Raw genomic sequence first — 24579 nt, forward strand, 5'->3', positions numbered from 1 at the left:
ACGACTCGATGGAGTCGCCTGAGATGTTGGATATGTTCCTGTTTGGAACATAGCCAGTCTGGTCGGGATGTATTAGTTTAGCAACAACCCTCCTCATTCTATTTGCCAAAACAGCTGTCAATATTTTACTGTCTTGATTGAGCATTGTCAGGGGTCTGTATGATCCACAGTTATGACCGGGCTTATTGGGTTTGGGCAACTGTATAATTGTCGCTTCTCTAAGGGACTCTGGCAGCCTACCCACTTCATACGCTTCATTCAGCATTTCTAAAAGCGGAGGAAGCACTTCATCCTTATATGTTTTATAAAATTAATTTGGGAGTCCGTCAGTCCCCGGAGTCTTGCTAGTAGGCAACTGTCGCACTACTTCTTCCAACTCCTCTAAGGTAATTGGGGCATCCAGCTCCTCCCACTCTTCGGCACTGATCTGCGGCAGTCCTATATCTTCCAGTGTTTCTACTATTTCTGTGCAGTCACTGTCCTCATCATCTCCATACAGGAGTCGATAACACTCCACAAATTCTTGGTTAACTCCCTCTTGGGTGTCCACTAAGCTCCCATCCTCCCTCGTTATTGTTATGATTGTGGGCCTGGGGGTTTCACTCTTGTATAGCCATGCCAGGACCCTCCCTGGTTTATCCCCACCGCATGCTGTCTCTCCATATACTTCTTATAGTTAAGATTGCACAATCCATCCCAGTGCCCCGCACATATCTGATGCAGCTTAAGTATTACTTCATTATCTTCCTTGGTGTTACCTCCCTCCCTTAGTGCCCTTTCTAGTTCCCTCTCCGTATCTTGCAGTTCAGCCTGGATCCCTCCTTGTAGCCCTTTGGACATAGCTACAGCTACCCCCCTCATTACTACTTTAAAGGCCTCCCAAAGCGTACCCGCAGTCTCTACACTGCCAGTATTTATCTCAAAGTAGTTTATTATTTCCTCCCTCATGTCCTCCCGGAAGATGGTGTCTTTCAGCGCCTCTGCTCTGAGGCGCCATGTCGGGATCTTTGCTCTCGGGGGTCGGTATTGCCATCTCAGGATTAGTGGCGAGTGATCTGAGAGGACCCTCGCTTTATATTCCGTTTCCGTTATCTCTATCATTAACTCTTGCGTGGCAAACATATAATCCAATCTAGTATGCAAGTTTTGTGGGGCTGAGTAGTGCGAATACTGCCTCTCCTGGGTGTGGTGTGCCCTCCATACATCCACAAACCCAAAATCATCCAACAGCGTATGCAGTGCTCTAGCGGTGGGGGTGGGTCTATCTATTTTACTATCTGACCTACCTACCACACTCTTGCAAAAATAGTTGATGAGATAGACAAGATTCGTGAAAACGTTCCTCTTTGAACTTGCTTCCCAACATGTCCAGCATTTTCATTTCTTACTTTGACGCATACCAGTGTCAAAGTATAATTCCAAAATTATTTTGAAGGTATGTTCTATTAGCTGCAAAGAGTATACACAAATGTTTTAAGTCAGAGTTTCCTCTTTAATAGTAGAGATTTTTCGGGAAGTAGTAAATGAATGAAGATCTGTTTCAGACACCAGTGAGTACATTTACAGAATAAATAGTAAACATCTTTATTTTATTTGCATGTATAAGAACCAAATAGTGGAATAATTGATATACAACACGCTTTCTTTACCATCAGCTATGCTCACTTTAAAGAGCATGTTTCCTTTGAGAAAATTGAGTGGTTCCTTTTTTAAATTTGTTTTTTCTGGTATTTATTTATTTTAATTTGCGTAGTGTGCCACATGCCCATAGTCCTCAGAGCAGACACAAAACCGACAAGACAAAGCAGACATAAAGGTCATCAACCACAAGGGAAACCAGGCGAGCCACAGATTCTGCCAGGGTTAAGGTTGGAGAGGTGGTGTTTGACTCGTTTTTTTTTAAATGCCTAAGAGTATCAGCCGACCTTATCGGCCCGGGTAGGGCATTCCAAAGAACAGGTGCCTGGATATCAAATGATGTCCCACCGAGCTGAGCCAACTTGTATTTTTTGGTTGATGTAGTGTAGGTCAAGCCGAGGATCGGAGCTGTCTCCATGAAGTGTGAAGCTTCAGGCGGTCCTTCAGATATTTGGGACAGGAATCGGACTGGCATTTAGATGACAGTGTGAGGATCATGTGGGCAATCTGCTGTTTTACTGGTAACCATTGTAGTTTTCTTCGGGCAGAAGATACATGGATTAATTTGGACAAGCCATTAATGGCGCAAACTGTGCTATTTTGCTATTTTTTGCAACCTGTAGTGAGTGCAAGTTGGTAAGTTTTGTGCCAGCCATCAGGCTGTTACAATAGTCCAATCTGGAGGTGATTAATGCAGTGGTTAGGAGAGAGCAGTTATTGACTTAAATAAATGGACGGATGTAGTTGAGTAGCTTTTATATTAGGCCGCATGAAGATTGAATGTGGGAGACATGTGGCTTCATGTAGGTTTAGCAATGAGGATTACCCCCAATGTGTTTACCTTCTTGGAGACATTGATTCTGTTGCCAGCAATACAGAGTGTCAAAGGCGGGATCCAGTTTCTTAAGACGTAGACCGGATGCTACAATCAGGAGCTCAGTCTTTTTGCTGTTCAAGGCAAGTGAGTTGTCAGCCATCCATGCCTGAATGTCATCATAGATCTTATTTATGGCAGCTGAATCATGCGTATAGTTCCCACTCTAGGACGACCTGGATGTCATCAGCATAATTACTATACTGTCGACCCAGGTCATCCAATAAGGCAAGCAGGGGGCTGATATTTATTGCTTTGGTGAGATACATGAACCCTGGGGAACGCTGCATGTTTGTAAAACAGGGGAGGAACTTGCCTCACCCACTGCCACATGGACTGTCCGGGGTCCAAGAACCAAGGATATGCATTGTGCTGCTAGCTCAGAGCAATGTGCTAGGTCCCTAAGCATTGTAACTAAGAGGGAATGATCCACCAGGTGAACGGCCGCAGAGAGCATAAGTAGAGCAGGACGACCCCTATCCACTCAAGGTCGATTTTACATCCAGCATTGGAGTTTCTGTCCCGGGCTGGACTCTGAAACCTGATTGAAATGCCCCAGGATGTTTTGCTCTTCAATATGTCCCGGTAGCTGGATGGGAGCTACATTACCCATGATTTTCTGAAGAAAAGGAACATTAATAAAAGGCTGATCGTTTTTGGCCCCTCAAAGATCAGCATTTCTATTCTTAAGCAGGCTTGTGAGCCAGGCCTCCTTAAGGGATGATGAGACAAGTCCTTCGTCCAAGGACATTGATGAGCTTTGTCATCCAAGGAACCAACAACTCAAGTGAACCCTTAAAGATGTTGGCGTGGCAGCTATCGGCTAGACAAGATGTACGTTTCATGGCAAGAATAACTTTGAGCATTTGAATTTTATCAAAGTTAAAAGGAGTCACATCCTTTGACACATATGTGTCATCCTGATGGATAGTATGGGCAAGGGTGGGCCTGAGTGATTGAGCTTGCAAATTACTGATAGTCTGTTTGTGGCCTGAGATATTGGCTAAAAATTCCCCATGAATTTTTTATAACACCATGTTGAATCTTCAATAGGAGCCTGGTTGCGAGGAGGTGTCTCCTAGAATTTGTTCAAGATCTTAAACAATCCACTTGAACTGGACTGGGCATTGGAGAGCCTATTATTAAAATAGGTGGATTTGGCAGGAATTATGGCGATTTTAAAGTCTTCCAATGCCTGTTGGCACTGGGGGAGTGTAAGGTGGCTGGGGTTCTTACACCAGGCTCTTTCCCAAGCCATTTTAGTTCATATAACTTAGATGATATCATCATTAAACCAGGTATTATTGTGAGTCTCAGTCTTAATTCACTTTTTCTTCCACAAGACCAGGATTGCAATAACACTTATCATGGTAGACGTAAGGTGCGTCACCAGATTAGAAGAGTTGGAAAAGCACTCAAGCGGCTCAGGACCGGTTGTTAAGTGTGCCGAGAATTTAGAAGGGGTGACCTTTTTGAATTTCGTCGAGATCTTTTGACTCTTGGTATTTAGTTTCACAGGAGGGGCAGGTAGGTGCGCAACCGCTTGCACTAAAAAGTGGCCTGACCACACACAGGGGGTGACTACGATGATGGAGATGGAGGTGACAACCCAGTCCAGGGTGTGTCCCCAATTGTGCTTGGACTATTTTACCCATTGCGAGTATCCAGTGGTGCTGAGGGTATAAATGAGAGAATATGCCTGTTTGTCAAAAGGGTCTTCCGTCCAGAGATTAAAATATCCCAGGATAATGAGCAGAGTATTAACCTTGGTGATATGCTTGAGTAACTCAAGAAATTGTTCCTCAAAGAGGGGCATGTCCTCTGGTGATCTGTAAATGGACAAGATACTTAGAGAGATATTGATGTTGATCTTTATCTTGACCAGTAGCAATTCAAAGTCATCAGGGCTGGTATGACCGGCTATGTGACAATAAAGATGAGTTTTACACATGAGAGCCACACCTCCACCTTCATGAACCAAGTGATCAGACTGGAAAAGCAGGAAGTCAGGAGGGAGGGAGAGGGTGGCATCAGTGGGTATGGAGGGGTTAAGCCATGTTTCAGTCAGAGCATCATTTCTGAGCCACATTCCGATAGGTAATCAGCTATCTCTACTCTGTGCTTCAACAATGACTGTGTGTTTAACAGAGAGAAGGTTAACTTGGAGTCTGTCACACTAAGACTCTCTCTGGGAGTAGGACATGGTGTAATCACTGCATTCTTTATGTCAGTGGTAATCAGAGGACTTTCTATGTGATATGTAGAGTTTGAACCAAGAACGAGTGAGGAAATGTCTGTGTCTTTATGGGAGGCAGCCTCACTGAGTGTCTTAGGTTGGGCAAAGGTGGTAGTTTCTTGGACCATATGGTCCAGAAACACAGGCAGAGGGTCTATGAGAGTAGGCAGTATATCAGAGTTGGTGTCAGTGGAAGAAGTGCAGAGTGTACTGATTTCTGGCTGCTTGCAAAGCCTGCTTGGGGAAGCACTTAATTCATTAGGAGGACCCGGTAAGATGGGGTAGTCCAAGCGGACAAGGAAGCGCTCTAAAATGCTGGTCGGTTTAAGTTTGTATGCCGTGGAAACACCATAAAGGCTTAAACAGCGATTCTGGGCATCCGACATTTCAGTGCCTAAGTATAAATCAGAGAGGTGATCATAACTTTACCAGTATGTTCGGGGAAGATCAGGGGGCACACAACGCACACCTCATGCAAATGGGCGATATAATCGGCCTCTCAAACGTCCCAGTGCTAACGCAGCGCTGACGGGCTTAAGAGGTTCGGTAAAGCCGGGAAGTGTAGTTCAGAGGAACCGACAACCATCACAAGCAGCCTTACTTAATCAATCAGGAGCTTGCCGCGGCCGTGAGGAAGAGGCACGCTGTACAGGAGGGAACACGGCACAGATAATCTCAATAATCAATTACTTGAAAAATGCAAAACTATACGTTACTGGGAAGATTCAAATCTAGTTGTTATTTAGAATAGAAGACATAAAAAGAAATGACGGTAATAAACAGAGCTAAGTAGCACCGTGAATGCAATCCTTACTGCTTGGAAAAAAAGAAAAGAAACTGGCATTGCATGTAAGCACCACAAGCACACTCACAGGAACCAAAGTCAGATCACACAATAAACAAGCTACAATTAAGAAGTAATAGCTTTCTATTCTGTTACACACTACCCCTTCAGTCAGACAATCAAGGGCATAGAAAGGAAAAGAGTCTTGATAGATGACGGCGGTAACTGTCCTCTTGACCATGCCAGCGATAACGCTCCGTCGACGTGCCTAAAATGCTCGGTAAAGCCGGGAATTGTAGTTCAGACGAACTAAAATCATCCCAAGAAGCCTTAATCAATCAGTAGCCTGCCGCGGCCGTGAGGAATTGGCACGCTGTCCAGGAGCGAACGTGGCCCAGCTAATCTTAATAATATTTCTGTTTTAAATATCATTCAGAACACTTATCATTTAATGGAATGCATTACTTTCTATCTATCACAAAATATGCTATACAACATAAGGTGCCAGTACCACTGGAGCTGAGTGAGGGACTGGCCTGGCAAGAAAAAAAGCATTGAAGGCAAGGTGCTAATTGTGACTGCAAAGTGGTTAACATGGTCAAAGCTGGGGGCAATGATAGTTACATATCAAAATATCAGCTGGAACGGACAGTCAATGTGATTGATATGGGTAACACTTCAGGTCAATGAGAGTGACATGGACCAACAGTGAGGGCAATGCTATGATTCTGGTGGCTCTAAGTGTGGCAGGGTACAAAAAAGGGGTTCAGTTAGAAGGACATGTTTTCAAGCCAGAGAACAATGGGTCGTCAAAGTAAACAACATGGTGCAAAACTGGGGGCTACGATGAGGTGATTATGTGACATTAAGATGGGCATGCAACAAAGATGGGTACATTGAGAGTGACATGCAGGCAAGGTAGGGAATTAAGGCAATTATGGTGTCAATAATAGTGGCATGGTACTAACCTGGGGACTATGAGCGTGTTACAGGGCAAAAATGGTACAGTGAAATTGACATAGGGAAAATATGATGCAAATTAGAGTGACATGTGTCAAGGATGGGAGCAATGGTGTGATTGTGATGGCAATCAACACACATAAGTTAAAAAGGGGACAATAAGAGGGACATGTGAGCAAGTCAGGTAGCACAATAGGGCGGATCTGGGAGTAATGAGAGTAATGTAACACAAAACGGGGCAAATGGAAGTGGCATGCAGTCAACTCTGTGTTCAATGGATCATTTGCGGGGCAGTGAAAGTGAAATGGGACAAAACTGTGGGCAATATGGAACTCTTGTGAAAAAATGAGTGACATGGGGGAAAACTAATGGCAATGATAGTGCCTTCAATAAAACTGAACTAAGGGAATGAGACAGAGCTGGTACAAGGATGGAAACACAGGCAACACTGGGGTCAATCAGCCAATGTTGGCAAAGGGGTACTACCGGGAGTCATGATAGTGCCCTTTGAAAAAATGGGGCAATGGTATAATGTTGGAGTCAATGAGAGTGGATTGATCTGTGACACTAATGGTGATAGGATGAGTGGCTGGTGGGAAAGTCAGGGGCAAGCCAGAGACAAACGTTCAGTTTTGGAGAAATATATGATATACATGAAAAGATGCAGGACAGTGAGAGTGACATTGAGGGAAATCATATGTCAATGGGGTAGGTCTGAAACAATTAGAGTGACATGTGGGCAAGTTAGGTGGAATGAGAGTGAAATGGAGCAAAGCTGGCTGGGCAACGGGGCAAAGCAAGTGACATGGTCCAAAACTGGAGGCAATGAGGTTGGTGAGGGAGCAATTGCTTGGACCAAACCTTGCGTAATGAGAGTGATATACGTGCAGTCAGGGGAACTGGTAAATTCTGGGGCAATGAATGACATTGAATGGGGCAATGATTGACAAAGGGTGGCAATGAATGACACAAGGGACTACAACTGGGCTAAGAGCAACATGGGTCTCATCCCAACACCACCAGTAGCACTCCTTCCATCTGCCTGAGGCTGCCTGCAGAAGTCGGGGGACCTACAAAAAGCATCTAGGATCGATCTTTGTGACATTTGATCCCAAAAACCACAATTTTTCAAAGGTCTTTTCACCTCCAGAAGGGGCCTAAACTGGGCCGAGAGCAACCCGGAGCTCATCCAAACAGCGACACTCTTTCAATGTGCCTGAGGCTGCGTGCAGAGATGGCTGCAGAGGCAGCCTGGCTCTCCCACCAGCTCCTTCTGCTAATCTGAGCACTTCCACCTGCACCACCATCAAGCGACAAACAAGGTGCTGCGGCCCAGAGCTACATCTCCCAGCCTGCAATATTCTACAACCTCATCCTGGTGGTCCTGCCTCTCTTTCTGACCATTGAATGCACCTTCCCACTTCCAATACTTGACCCTTGCTTTGAGGCTTCTTAGCCCCAGGCAACACAGCAAAGAACAAACAGCTAAGGTCCAACATCCAGCCTTTCCCCAGCCTCTTTGCCTCTTTAACTTTGAGCTATTGTTTTGGTGTGTCATGCTACTTGTCATTGAGTACCAATTACGTCTTTGCTCAGCCTCACCCTCATAATGCACTGCTCTTACTATCTCTTCTTTTTTCTTCTAGTTCTTTCTTCACTTTCCTCTGTTCAAAACCATTTAAACTCTCTTCCTATCCCTATCATCTCTTTTCATCAACACCACCCTTCTTCTCGCTCACCTACTCTCTCTATTTACAAAACCTCCAACCCCTAATTTCATCACACTGCCTCATTTCGCATCTAGCTCAGAAGTGTCTCTACTTCGTAGACTCAACATCAGTATGGTTCTACTTCTCACTCTATTTATATTGCTCTCTGGAATGCAAAATCTGTTTGTAACAAGACTTCCTTTAGCTCCAACTTCCTTATTTCCCATTCTTCCTCTCTTGACCTTATTACTCTTACAGAAACCTGTATTTTTCACTTAGACTCTGCAACATTTGCTGCCCTTCATGGCCTTGCTTACACCTTGGGCCACTCGTGTTGTCCAACTGGTAGGGGTGGTGATGTAGGACATTTCACGTCTTCCAAATACCCTACACTATCTTTATCTCTCCTACTCCCCTATCTCCTGCTAGCTGCACAATCACTGCTCACCATGGCATTCATATTATATCTTTCTATCAGCTACCTGGTCCCTATGGTCAATTAATTGACCACCTCCATCAAATAATTGACTCCCTTCCTCCCCATCATTACATCACTGACACTAGTCACTGTAAGCTATTTAATGACTTTAGCTCTCTTTGCCTTAACCACCCGCTCTCTTCTGTCCACTCTCTGCCCACCCATTGAATGGGTAACTCCCTTGACCTTATTCTCATCTCATCTCATCTCATCTCCTCTCAACTCTTCTACTCTAATATCTCCACTGATCCTTCTCCCTCTAATCTGTCCATTGTCTTTGCTTCAGACTCCACTCCTACTTCCACCCCTCTCTCATCATCTACCACTTCCATTACAAGTTTCCCTCCTCCAAATTTCCTTTCTACCTCTCTGACCAACCTATCTCTTTCCTTCAATGCAAAATTCACTGTTCCATCCACTAATAAAGGCTTCACTAACTTTAATGCTGCTCTAAATGCTCCCTTCTCCACTCACTTCCCTCTTACTACATTCAATCCTAAACCCTAGCCGCAACAGCACGGATTACACCTACTATCCGCACCCTGAAAACAACAATGATGAAGAAACTTTGTACTTGGCACATATCTAGACAATCTTCTGATCTCTAACTCTGTCTGACTGCTCTTCAAATCTACTTCCCTGCTCTCGACACCAGTCAATCGTGGCCTCTATTTCTGTCTCATAATTTTGTCTCAATCCTTTCAACATAGAAACCTCCAAAATGTTCTCAACTCAATTCTCTCATTTCTAAAATCAGTAGTCTTCTGAAGTGCCTTACCGACAATTTCAAGGCTCTCGAGGTTGACCAAAAAAAAATTGACTTCAGATGTGAACTACCTATATGGTGACATTAATGGAAAACTAAATAATGTCACCATTTACAACAAGAAATTGCCCAGTGTGTGGCCCAGAAGCCGGGTTGAAAGACAAAAGAAATTGTGACAGAGGTATGTGTGTGTACTCAAACCATTGAAGATCCAGATTGTCAAATCATAGAAATTATCATGGACTCTCAAACTCGCTTACCCCCACATACGTCCAGTGTTTCACATAATGCCAAAACAGCTGTCCCTTTTGTTCCAGGCATTATAATAGAAAAAACTGTACCAGCAGGGTCCCCCCTGCCACCTCTCATAGACTGTCTTTCGACGCAAACAGGAAAAAACATGGACTGTCCCTAAATCAACGTATTCTGTTTTTGATATGAGAGCTGCCAATGAGGCAAACGAGAAATCAATAAAGAAAAAGTGTAGCAAACAAGCAGTCCAAAAAAAAACAAAAAATATGAAAACTGCGAAAGTGGCAGCCTCTTCGTCCACTAAACAATTCGTCAATAATCTCATAAGGGCGAATTCAAGATCGGTTTCAGCCGCGTGCCTCATAACTAAAAAATATGTTGCTCTGGCCAACCTAAAAAAAACAAAACACTTTGACACCAGTCAGTTCTCAGGAGTGATTATAGATCATCCTCCACTTAATTAACTAATTAAATTGGCTGAAGGTCGACAGCCTCCAAACCAAAGTAAATCTCCCAGCGCACTTTCGACTTTACCACCTGTTAATTCTAGTAATGACTTGAATACACTGGCTGAAGGTCTGCCTCATGGAAAACAAAATAAGTTCTCTAGTGCGCTGCCGAAGGCTACATCTGTCAATTCAAATGTATTGAGTGACCTTAACACTAAAGCTGTTGAAGATATTGTTGCCTCAAGAGAAGCCCTAAGGCATGAAATTGACTTATATCTTGAGACCCGGAGATTTGAACCTCCAATCTTCCCAATCATTACCAATGGCCCAGCAACATTTTCAACAGCCAGTCCATCTGATCTAGTGTCAAGTGTGATGTCTAGTGAAATACCAACGTGGCCTGTAAAGTTTGCTGACTCAGTTCCACATGATGATGAGAAATCAACAGGGGACTGGCCTGTTAATTAAAATTTGTCGCAAACAGACTTAAATGAAATTAAAGAGTCTATTGCTCGTCTGTCGATGCTTAAGTCTAGATCACAATCTCAGTCTCCTCCAACAGATGAGAGAGTCAAAACACGTTTAAATCCACAACAGTCTGACAATCCAGTGGCTGCAGTATTGAATCCCTCCTCTGCTAAACAAACTATGTTTAGCAGGAAGCAGCCAATAAAAGTAGAAAACAGACACTCCTTGCTATTGGCACCTCGAGAAGAACTATCTATATCTTATAACATGAATCGACAGAGTATTCTTAGACTTTTCTCGGATGTAAACTCTTTACAAGAGATTGAATCTGATGACCTTGACCAAATTGAATTTCCAAATAAAGAAGATCTCACAACAATCCTTATATGGTCACGGTCCTTAATCATTCATAATATCATCTGGGCTGCCAGTGAAGATTTGTTTAAATTGGGTTTTGTAATATCGCGCAACAATAAGGGGAAAGGTCCTTCCAAATCCTGTCTGAAATCCACACATAGATTCCAACCGTATACTCCCAGACACATTACTGAATCAAATGCGTCTGTGCACAGGAGTCAAAATGTCATGACTAGAGTATAACTAGATCAGAATAAGGAGCAGGTGGGGTTGTCTGTATTGAGCTGGAACACACAAGGCTTCTCTCACCTCAATAACAATACTGAGAGCATATTGGGTGATTATGACTTGTTTTTTTTGCAAGAAACATGGCTGTCCATTGCACCAACTTGGAACAATTATGATATACTACTTGAACCAGCCTTACGAGCTACGAGGGGCAGACCCATGTCAGGTCTGCTTATTGCAACTAATTCTCTAGCAAACATCCAACTCTTTCCTTTGCCTCCTGCCAATCCGTTCATCCAATGCTCTTACATCACCATTAGTTCCTTCAAAATCGCCTGCATCAATTTATACTGGAACCCCATGGGTATCACAACTGCTAAATTCTTGAAAAATCTAACAGCTGTCTTGGAAAATGTTATGCTCTGACGTGAAATTGTGCATTTAATTATTGCAGGTGATTTGAATTTGCATCTTATAAATAGAGAAACATCAAAAGATCTTGAATGCATATGTTTGTGGAATAAATTCACGAAATCATGGAATCTGGTTATGTTGAATGGCACGAGTGCAGCTGACTCTCCTCCTCTACCGACATGGTTCAGACAAAAACAGTCAGCAACCATTGATTATATCTTTGTCTCTAGAAATCTTTTTGCAAATACCACCGATTTTGGCGTTAAGTCTTCCCAACACAGTGACCATTGTACTTTATCTTTTAAGATTATGCTGTCTCCTGTACCAAATGTGGAAAGACAATCCCTTGTGAGCCTCTACGAAACCAACAATTCTCTGAATCGGCTAAAATGGTCTCATGACTCATTAATACACTTTCGCGACCACATAAAATCTTATGCAGAGACTTTGATGGTTTCTTTAGAGTTAAACAAGGTGGTTCCTTTTGATCTCATGCAATTATATGCCACAAAACAAAATACTAACCTAAAGGTAACCCAAATATGTGACAATGCAATTCATGTTAGGAAAGCTCTGTTCAAAACACAAAAGAGACTATCTCTCAAATTACCTCCGCTCTTAAAGACACACACATTAAGAGCCATCAAAACTGCGTACAGAAACTGGTTAACAGAATATAAAATTAAAAAACAACAAAAGGATGGGGAAATTATGCTAGATCAAATAAAAAATAAAAACACAGCGCAAATTTGGCAGTCACTCAATTCTGTCACTAATGCGTCCCAAGTGTCCTCATCACAGTCTCTGGACTCCCTCATGCCACTCCTAGCCCAGACCCTGTGCTCTCCCCATCCCACACCACCACAAACCCTGGGCTCACCAAACCCTGCTCCCACCACTATCCCAAGGCTCCCTCACCCTGCTCCCAGTACAGTCCCAGAGCCAGTGGTGGCATTTCCACCAGATACGCGATAGCGACCAAGCGCAGTGAGGGAGCCCAAACCGATCAAGGAGGGTTCAGGGGGTTTTAAACCTGTGAATTCCTTTTAAATAATGGGTTAAAATGTTGCATTTTAAAGCATACTTTAAAGAAAAAATTGGTAAAAAGTCAAACAGTTTGCAATTGGCGCTGGGGGGCCTACAGAGCAGGCATGATATTTTTTACTGGACATCTATTATAGATGTCCAGTAAAAAGATACCATTCATGTCCCATGTGCCCCACAGTGCCTCAGAAGGAGAGCTGCTTTTGGCAGGTGGGTAGAGAGATTGTGCAACAAAGGCATGTTTAAAATACCTTTGTTGTACTATCCCCCACTGGCCAAAATCAGCTCAACGGACCAAAACAAACACATACACACTCACATTGACACAGCAATCACTCTATCATTCACACGAGAACCCATCACCATACACTCTCTCATAATACAAGCATACACACATCCATACTCATATTTAAATAAAAAATAAATGAACATAAACATACCTTTAGCAGGGGCCTGCATGTGGGTGCTGAAACACCCCTCTCCAAGCTGCTCTGTCCGTATGTGTGTGAGGCGCAGGTGCTCCCCCTCACACATACAGACATTCAGTGCCCCAACCAGCATTTCCAATGAGCTATGCAAGGCTGGCAAAGCAAGACGCCCCAAGCCTTACATGGCTCACTGAGCATGTGCGGCTGGGGCTCTGAATTGAACTGTCAAAGGGAAACCATATTTCCCTTTGACAGTTCAGCCAGGCCAGGAGCACTCCCTCAGTTGGAAAAAGCAGCTGAGGTAGTGCTGAGTGTTTCACTGGGCTGGATCCTCGTCTCCTCCATAATGGGTGAGGGGGCCACTAAGTGGACGACCCCTCGCCCATTATGGAGGAGCCGCCAGGCTCAGACTGGCCTGTAGGGCAATAGGGCAATACCCGTACCAAAAATGCAAAATGGTAGTGTTGTCCAGTCAAAATGGACCACTTTTTTTCCATTGTGGCCAGTTTGAAGAGTTACTTCAATATGCAGCTAGTAGTTTGACCATTGTTGCTGAATAAATATTTTTAAAATATCACAATTTGCTTACATTTTAACAAAAAAACACCCCCTTGGGTACTATTCAAACAATCTCAGACTAAAGGAATGAATATCCATTTGCAACTGTGGGCCACTTTTTAATTCATGACTGAGACAGTTTTATGCTCCAGTTTCGACCATGTGAACCGCCCCTGCCCATTTCCTCCAATCTAACCTCCCTTATTTTCTTTTCTTTTTAACATTTCATGCTGGGCTCTCGCGCCCCTGCTCCTGGGAATGTGGCCACGTCCCCTGTGGGGGCACACCCAACAGTTTAAATACCTCTGTCCTAAACCCTCCTCCATCTCCTCTTCTCTTTCTGCATAACCATTTTGCTCTGTACTTTGTGAAAAACATTTCCAACATTCAAAATATCATCTCAAAGTACCTTCTATCCCCACACCTGCTCACTTTTCTCCACCACCTCTACCCTCTTCTCTTGCGACAGTGTCTTCCTTTGCCCCCAGTAACCCTGATGAGATTATTTACCTTCTCCTCAGAGCTAAATGTTCACGTCCACCCATAGACCCTCTATCCCCACAGATAGTGAAACTCAAAGGTCTCACTTCCCTCTTCAACTCCTCTATTGACAGTGAAACATTTCCATCATTCTACAAGTCAGCTACGGTCATCCCTATCCTTAAGAAACCTGGTCTAGATCCTAAATGTCCTGCCAACCTTTGTCCTGTCTATCTTCTACCTCACAACATCTTAAAGCTTATAATTTTCAACTGAATCACTTGACAAACACAACCTCTAGGATCCTCTGCAATTTGGCTTCTAACCTCTGCACTCTACTGTGTCAGCTCTCCTAATGTCAGCAACTACATCTCATCCACTCATCATGCTATCCATTCATCTATTTTTCTTCTTCTCTACCTCTCTGCTGCCTTCGATACCGTCAACCATTCTGACCTTTTATCAACACTATCTCTCCTAGCATCAGGGACAAGGCCCTCGCTTTATTTGCTTCATATCTCTCCACAATATACTTCCATGTTTCCTTGAACAGCCTTACCTCCCATTCATCCCCATTATTATTGCGGTTCCCCAGGGATCAGTCCTGGGTCCACTTCTCTTAACTCTCCATACCTCTGCTCTTGCCACCTTGTTCTCCTCCTATGACTTCTCCTATCATCTCTTTGCTGATGACACTCAGATCTTCTTCTCCTTTCCCTCCCTGCCTGATAAGCTACAGCCAAATATTTCTAACTGTCTCTCCGCCATCAAATACTGGATGTCATCTCACTTGCTCATGATGAACTCCACTAAAACTGAGGTTCTCGACTTCCCATCCAAACAGGCTATCTCTTCGTCTCTCCCCCTTCTATTCTTCTCTCCTGACTACCTTGCCTACTCTGTTTCTGCTCGCAACCTTGGTGTCGTCTTCAACCCATTTCACAACTTCTCTCTCTTCATCTCCAAATCTGCCATTGCGGCCAGACTTAATCTACTCAACATAGGAGAAATATGACATATTCTTCTCAGGGACATCATTTCACCAAAATGCCAGGGATAGCGCAAGTGATGTCACATGACCCTTGACCTGTTCCCACCCCCAAGTGGCATCACGAGAAGAGATGGCACACAACCTTTCACCCTTGACAACACAAGAAGTGGCATCACATTGCATTGTTCCTCAGTACACTAAGAAAAATATGGTTATAATATTACTGTAATATGATATACATTTCACACAAGAATAGATCACCATATGTAGCGGTGATATCAATGTCTATCGGCCCATTTTACCAAATTTCTGAGAATGTAAGCATAGATCCAACACAACAACCTGGAATATTGTACATCCCTCAGGCTAAACTGTAAACAGGGAGAGCATCTTGAAGAGATGACATCCGGTGCCTGTCAAGTGCCTGGCACAAACTGGAAACAGCAACTGACCAACACAAGTCCAACCAGAAAAATGACGGTCTGGAGGGTTGCCCAGAGCTGTGCCAGTGGTTATGAATGATTTGAGACCTTCCAGCATCACCTTTCTCTTTTGCTTATTTGGTAAGTAACCCACCATTTTGTTTGTTAGATGGAAGATAGCGGGGAAGGATGTGTTGCAGGTCACAGTAATTGCAGGGCTTTTTAGTTTACAATGTAAAGAGCAGCCCCATGACATCACCCCTAGAAAAGACTGCTGGGCCTAGAGACCTAGGCTACTCCTCACTCTTGATGCCTTTTGAGGCTGTAACATGTCTGGGGATGTTTGTGGTCTTGTGTAAAAAGGTAGTTACCTAGCAGTTTGGGTTGGGCTGCCCCTTTTTGGGTGGGACCAAGCATGATTTGCATATGGTCTTTCTTCCTGTTGTGAAAATATATTTGAGATAATACTGCCTGATAGTAAATATTGGCCTAAGCACATTCACATCACACTGTAATGTCGCATTGAATGAACCTGAAACAGGCTGACTACGCCGCCATTTTGAGTTGTCCACCATTTTGATCACCTCCTGCTTTCTGTTCCATGTTCAGAATGTGTGTTTTCGGCTTCAACAGAGCAAAATGATCTTTGTGCTGCTTTATGATGTTAACAAAGATAAGAATGTTGAAGCTGCTAAGGTGGATTGTTTATCCTACACTGAAGAACCTTGGAGCTAAACAAAAGCTGTACTAATCAGTAATTTAGATACCATCTGTCCCAACAGTACCTTCTCCGTTCAAACAGCAAAGAAGAACGATGAATAGCTGAATGTGCTCTTTTGCAGAAATCCTTGTTTTCTCTCCTTGAAACTAACTGACCTTAAACTCAAGAACAAATGGTAGACAAATATAAGCGAGTAAAATGAGGAATGTTACCTTTATGTCTTATATTTGGATAACATGTGAATTGTTTGATGAAAAACAGTGAACTATGCAAAGATGTTTAGTTATGTAGTTAGGTCACGAACCCTAGGTTATGTATTACACAAAGAGGGGCTGGATGATGTATCCAAGATTGTGAAGAATTTTTATAAATATGCGTGTTTTTGGAATGATCAGCACTCTCTCATCTCACGGTGCCTGCTTGCACACTTTGCGGGGTGTTAAGAGCCAAGTAGCTGTTTGTTAATAAAAGTACAATTGTAACTTTGACCTTGTGACTGGCGTATTTCTATTATGTGGTAATTAGCCTTGATATTATTTAATCTCATATTCTGTAATGATTGGCAGGCTTAAATAAACTATGGTCTGGAGGGTTGCCCAGAGCTGTGCCAGTGGTTATGAATGATTTGAAACCTTTCAGCCCTCACTCTTCTGTTTTGCTTATTTGGTAAGTAACCCATAGTTTTTTTGTTAGATGGGAAATAGAGGGGAAGGATGTGTTGCAGGTCACAGTAATTGCAGGTTTTATTTTGTTTTAAAATGTAATGAACCACAGCAGCTCCATGACATCACCCCTTAAAAAGTCCTTTTTTGTTATTTTCTCTGGTCCTTAATATCTTGCTTAATGCCAGCCTCCTCCGAGGTTCTAAATACTAGAACAGGAACTTTTAACCCATGCATCCTCTTGTTCCCAGAGCAGGTGTTGCCCCGGAGCTATCCTTCAAAATATACATGTAGTTTGCTTGAGGAAGCAACAGATGATTTATTTCAAAGGCAGAGGGCAACTTCATGTAAATTAATTATCTCACCTTGCGTCTATCTACAGTGTGCCTGTGATGCATGACTGTCAGATTTGGGTCAGGTCACACTATGCCCAGGCAGGGTTGGTGGCAAAAGCCACTAGGGCACACCTCTCTCATCACATGTTCACTGGATGTTCAAAGTAGACAATGAGAAACACTGATGTAATTTGTGTTCTTGCTGTGCTGTCACTGAGTACTGCAGGCTGATTTTACCCATTCTCAGCTAACTAGACCTAGACCCCATACTCTTCCTGTTGCTACAGTACTGGGTATGAGCTGCACAGACAGCCCTGCCTCTGAACCCAACCATTCAGGCATTCTTTGCTAATGGACTGCCAAGCTGTTAGTGATGGCGGCTTCATGGTTTTACCTGCATCCCTGTTATTTCTTAAGCTAATGAGATCGAGATTCCAGGTGACAACAGCTGTGGCACATCTAGGTGCATTTACAACCATCTTTTTCAGGTGCAACAAGGATATCAGCTCTTGGCACTGCCTCTTTGTGCAGTGGCCCAGGGGTAGCAAACACAGCTCTAGGGATAGCAGAGGGGGAGCCAGGGGTAGCAGTTGGTACCCCTGGCTACCTCCAAATGACGTCCCTGATTCTTCTCTTCAACACTGCTAAGCATCTAATCTCCTCTTTTGTACTCTCTCGACCTGACTTCTGTGCCATTCTACTACATGGCCTTCCCAACTATGCTTTTTCAACTCTCGACAAAGTCCTCAACTTTGTTCTCCGTACACTCTTCAACCTTCCCCTTTTCGCCTTCACTTCCCCAGCCCGTCACCAGTTAGGCTAGTTATCTATGAGATAGAAGTCAAAGTATAAACTAATTTTCATTATCTTCAAAACTACACACAAACTTGCCCCACCATACCAATCGGCTCATTTGACTCCCTACTCTCCCTCTACCTCTCTATGATCATACTCGGTTCAACTCCTTGCCACCTCTCATGATCTGTGCATTGCCTCCCATTTCTGCTCTCTTCCTCTCCTCACTCCCTTAATCTGGAATGTTCTTCCTCTCGATCTCTGCACTACTGCCGCTCTATTTTTATTTAAATCCAGCATCCTAGCTCTCCTCTTTTCTGAACAACTACTTGCATAACATTCTATACCACCACATCTCCCTGTTCACCTCTCCTCCTACCTCTCTATGACAACCCCACAGCACGTATCCCTCACCCATTCATTCCAAAATCTAGCACTTACTCCACTATCCCGTTCATGCTCTAATGTGCTTGTCCCTGCTTCACGTTTCTACCTCTCCTGCATCATCTCGCCTTATGTCCACATCCTCTCACCCATTGACAAGGATCCTGGTCCTCCGCTGCGGCTATTAATGTTATTAAATTGTGTATGCATTTTTGTGCCAAAAAAGCAATATTTTCCCTGTAATTTTCACTAAATAAATACAATAAATAAACATTTAACATTAGACAAAAACTGGGATCAATGAGAGTAACTTGGTGTAAATTAGAGATCAGTGTGGCCTCACATTTGAAGTTACAACTGCTTGTACATGTTATTTCTTTTTTATGTCATACATAAATTCGGCTTAAGAAAGCAATGCGTGGACTCCTTTTATGAAAAAAAAACAGTTTATTTCAAAGAGCACAACTCCAATACCTGCTTCTTGGGTTTGGGCTTGCTCACTACATTACCTCACTTAAGTCAAATTGTAGACGACATATTGACACACCATTCAGACAAAATGACCACCTGCCATTATGTCGCAGGTATTGAGTGGGTACAGAATACCATAGCGCCAGGTCTCTTTCACATGTTGCTTTCCAGTATGTAGACCTCACAGGTACTATATAATAAGGACCATGCAATGTGGCAAGAAGCCGCTCACTCATTTTCAAGCTCAGCCAGGACGATACACAGGAGCAGGGGTGCTCTAATGGCATGCATATTGTTTAAGGGGTGCACGCGCAGAATTGTTCATCGAACACTTCAGCTCAGTCTCTTTTCTGAATTTGGATTTATGCATCGATCTTTGTGTAATGTTGCTTTAGCCTCCCTGGCTATTCAACAACAATGTACATTGTTGCACGTGTGCGTACTGGTTTTCTATTTGTTGGGACTGAGCAGTGGAATGCAAGGTCGAAACTACATTATTGAGCACTTCTGAAGGTTTGATAACATAATTACTGTGCTTTGACATTGACCCACTTTTGCCTCTTGTACGAACTGTTAGAGAGTAGAAACGAATGCAGACACATCACAGCAGACTCGTATCTTTTTAATATAAAAGCGACTGTAATATCCCCACTGGGACTTCCCTTGAAAGTAATTGCTGTAAAAGAAGCAATGAAGATCTGCTGAACAGAAGCAGAATCGTTTTATTTTCGCGCCGCAATTAGTTGTATTCACAGGGCAATGCCAACCAACAATTTATTTGTCAAAACGTTTAAATGGTGAGACTAACCATGACGTGAGTGCAGAATTGTGTAGTGACTGGAAGACTTACTATGGTGTGCATCCGCAAGGTCACTAGTTTGAATGTCTTATATACCGACAATGCCTCTCATCTTCTTTAGTTTGAGTGCATAAGTACCATTCAGCTTGGCACACAGCAGATCTGTTTACGAATATATAGTTGATGTCGAATTGGATAGCGAAAACTGGATTGTTTCGTTTTTACCAGATGCTCTCTTTGAATGACAAGATGCTAAAGGGAACACCTTACTTTTAAATGATAAGAGACAATCTGGATTTTCCTAGCTGGTTTAGAACACACAATTGTAATTGTTTTAAAAGATATTATGGAAAACATTGTGCAGGCTTTTAATTGAAACCAACACCGATGAAAATGCAGTAAGGTAAATAAGAAGCTCCCTTAAAAAAAAAATTACTTTCTAAAACAAAAAAAAAATCTTTGCCCAACTACAGAACCACAATTATGACAAAGTCAAAGAGCCAAAACATGTTACCATGACCTAAGATATCACAAACTTTGGACATTTAATAATTGTGTTTTCTTCTGTGTTTGCTACTAATTCATATTTTCACCTAAAAACTGGCAATAACATAGTGAGAGTATGGGCTCAATTCATGGAATTATCTGTGCAGCACAATGGGACTTTGTGCGGCAATCTGCATGCAAAACCCTGTATGTCGATTCATGGAATCGACTGCATGAGACATTACCTGGACGTGCGCGGAGTTCACGCAGGCTTGGAACATCTCGTCGAATCACTGAACGCGAGGCTCATGGCAGATTGTGGGCTAGGCTTATACAAAGGCCAAAATAGGGGGCAAAACATGCAGAATGACGAAGAACTCAGCAGAATGTGGGTGTGTTGAGGGACGGTCCACGGCGAAGCAAGTGTACGCCCATTCCTACGCAAACTCAAATTAATTAATGGAACTCAAGGCACAACCTCGCTTTGGGAAAGGTACACACAAACCCTGTGATCCATCTGCCACATGATAGCAGGTGTAAACTTTAACGTGCATAGAAACCAATGCATATAAAGCATGCAATGCACACCAAACTAATGTCTACAGCCACAATGAACCCAGCAATAGTAGGAGCTATCGTGCATGGCTACCACAGGAGGAGGATGATACCTAGGACCTGGATCTTCACACAATGCGACACGCTGTTTGGGGTGCCGGATGACCAGGTATATGCTAATTGCAGGTCTCCTCTCCCAAGTAATCCTAGACCTCATCGGGAAGTGGGAAGATGGCTTATCCCTGGCTCTTGGGCCCCTAGAAAAATTGCTGACTGCACTCCATTTCATAGCAACTGGGTCCTTCCAGAGAACCACCGCAATAGTTGGTGGAATATCGCAGGCACCCAATCCCACTGTCTGCACCAGGTATTGCCATGCATAACAGCATGTGCATGTGTGTGGCACATATATATGCCCTCAACACCAGCAGAAAGGCAGACAGCGATCCAGAAGTTCTACGCAGTAGCGCACTTTCCCTGTGTAGTAGGTGAAATTGACTGCACACATGTTGCAGTATGCCCCCCCGATTGACGGAGCACATCTACTGAAACGAAAAGCACTTCAACTCTATTAATTTGCAGGTAGTGTGTGATACCAATGGAATCATCATGGAAGTGTATGGCAATTTTCTGGGCCGCACACATGATAGCTACATCTTCCGCCAGTCACCATTGCAGTGGGATTTGGCGTCTGGAAAACATGGCAACACTTGGCGCATTGGTGAGCATGAACAGTCACACACATACATGCACGTGACACGCTGAAAAATAGACTGTGACAAGAAATGAGAGTGACAACCATGTACACATTTAAAGGGAACCGTGCCTACCCAATGTCAACATTCATGATGACACCAATCCGAAATCCCACAACACCAGCTGAGGTGACATACAATTCATCCCTTGTAGCCACAAGGGGCATAGTGGATCACACATTTGGAGTGCTGAAGTCACAGTTCCTCTCTCTTGACCACTCTGGTGGGTTGTTGCTATATGCACCAGCAGTACTATGTAAAATCATAGTAGCTGCATGTGTAATGTATGTGTAAGGCATGGTGTACCAGTGTAAATGGTGGTGGGACACTGTCCGCACCTACTGGCACCACCTGTATACTTGGTTGGCAAAAGGGCACGTGGAGAGGCTGCACGCACCTAGCTGGTGCAATCATACTTCACATAAAAACCTGCCTCTTTGGAGCACACACAGTGATGCCACATCCCAGATGACATTCAATGATGAATTGGAGCCTGTCCTCTATGCCCATAACAACACCTTGAGAATATGTCTCTGGGAGAGCCTCATTTTGTGCGTCCATTAGACGTAAAACAAAATGCACAAACAAAGACCAAGATAAGACTTGTAAGTGGGAGTATTCCATTACCAATTTGCAAAGTTTGGAGTGAAATGATTTTGGAGGCAAAAAAAATGTAAGTACAAAACACAAATGTGAGAAATACATAAACAAGTGAAAATATGTTGCAACAGAAAAATGCATCAACTTGGCAACATTCAATTCTTATGGCCATCAAATGTTTACTTATTCCAATCAGCCAGTCAAAATAATATTGTACACCTGTGGGACTACGCACACTACTGGATGAAACCTTTCCATGTTGCTGTGAGTGTGAAAGCAGGGGTGCAAGTTTCCACATGTCTCATACATATTATTAATAGGAAACATTTGAACTCCATATTTAAATTTCCACTGAGTATGAGTGAATTTGTAAGGGAACAAAAGGGTCGATACACCCCTAGTCTGTATGGAGGCACAGATCACCAACACAGTCATAGCAACATGTCCATGTAGTACATCCATAAGCACAAAGTACAAGCAACAAAGTCAGTAACCACCATCACATGGACAACAACCGTTCTGCACGTAGACACCAAACTACACAGGAGACCACAAGTAGGAAAGAATAGCACAGAGACATGTGAGTACTGCCCTGAAACCACTAAGCATGTCCCACAGCAATAAACAGGTTGAGTGTCCAACCCATTCCCTGACAACAACTATGCTCACAATGCTCACAATGCAAAGTCACATCAAAACAGATACATGAATGCAGATTCAGACAAATGCAAGTGCACTGCAAGAAAGATGTGCATCTCACCTCACACATTTTCCCTTGTGAGCCTGCTCCAGTCAGACCCTGGAATCTATAGATGTCCCCCTCTGTAGGCCTGGGAACCAACAAACCCTGATGCTGTGTCCTGTACACGCATACAGCAGCAACTTCCCCTTCAGACGCACCAACCATCTTGCCCTTCAGAATGCCTCAGTAGAGAAATACAACACAATGTGAGGGCAAGCAACACATCAATGCACCCAATTACACAGCAACATGTTCCCCCTGACTGACATGCAATATATGCAAACAAAAACTCTCCAGCCACCCATCACCATGTGTCCCTGCACCCATGCACCCAGATCTGCCCACCTCACAACAACCTCACGCCAATGCAATATGAACACCCCACACAGTGATATCTTACCCACCCTCAACACCTACGCTACCTGCCACCCCCCACCCCCGTCCCCGAGTGCCATGCAGTGAAGGACCATGTAACACTTATCTGTTATCATGGTGATGGGACATTGTGAACACTCTGATCTGGCCACAGTCAGTATGACACTGAGAGAACTCCCAAAGAGACCCACTGGGAGATTGGAAAATCAGGATCTCCTTGGAATTACTCCCATTCCCACAATATGGCATCCCATGATTAACGTGGGAGTGTTATACAATGCAGTAAACACTGGCAGGGGAGCTGATGATGTACAGTCCAAGACAATGTGATGGAAAAATATCACCAATTGCACAGAAGACAGGATCAGGCAGAAGGCAGCTCTTCACAGAGGCAGCTTTCATACTGGAAGGCAGGGTGCTGACGGAACTGGCATGAAAGAGACAAGCAGACATGAGAAAGGAATGAGAAACAGAGGCAAAGGACACCGCCATACAAAAGGTAGCAGGCCACAGGAACGAGGAAGGGAAGACAGACTTCACTGGGACTGGATTAAATTGGGTCCAATATGCTTTGAACTGGAGGTAGCTGTCAACAGGTCTTAAAATATCTGCTAGTGTACCGTGCACAGTACATGTTCACAATGGTAAAACAACAACCCCTGGCCAATGGTGTGTGTCTGGTGTCTGTGGTGAACATGGCATCCCACAAACATCCAGCAATGCTGTTCTGTGTGTGGAATTGTCTTGAAACAGCACCCCCAGAGGGGAAGAAGGAGCAGGATTGGACTGTGTGTGTGGGTAGACATGACTAGTAAAAAATCATGGAATGGGATACCACGTGGTAGGTAAGACACATTTGAAAAGCACAAGGAAACACTCCCCATCGCTACCATCACCATGTGTCACAGCACACAAACTGCCAGACCTGCCACCCTCATGACAATTCACCAACAAAGGCCCTACAGTGACAGCCTCCCTCACAACTATTACCCAGCAACCTGTTAAACCCTGATAGTCTTGAAAACACAGCATGCATAGACAGCATGCATAGACACACTAGCCTACCATCACCATGTGTCACATGCACCCTTGAAGCTGGACCCGCTCACCTCAATACAAGTACAAAGAAAACAACCCCACACTGTGCCAGACTCCCTGCCACCAACCACAACGCAAGTGGCAACCTGATTGCCCTTCACTTACCTGCACAGGCTACTCACCTGGCTAACATCCACTGCATCCCACCTGAAAAAAAACATTTTGAAATCACAAAGACATGCATTGAATCAAAATAAATATACTTGACATCCATGACAATGCCTGTATGGAACAAGGAAATAGGCAGGAGGAAATAGGCAGGAGG

The sequence above is a fragment of the Ambystoma mexicanum genome, chromosome 5q (assembly GCF_040938575.1).
Source record: "Ambystoma mexicanum isolate Mex_15411 chromosome 5q, UKY_AmexF1_1, whole genome shotgun sequence".
NCBI lineage: Eukaryota > Metazoa > Chordata > Amphibia > Caudata > Ambystomatidae > Ambystoma > Ambystoma mexicanum.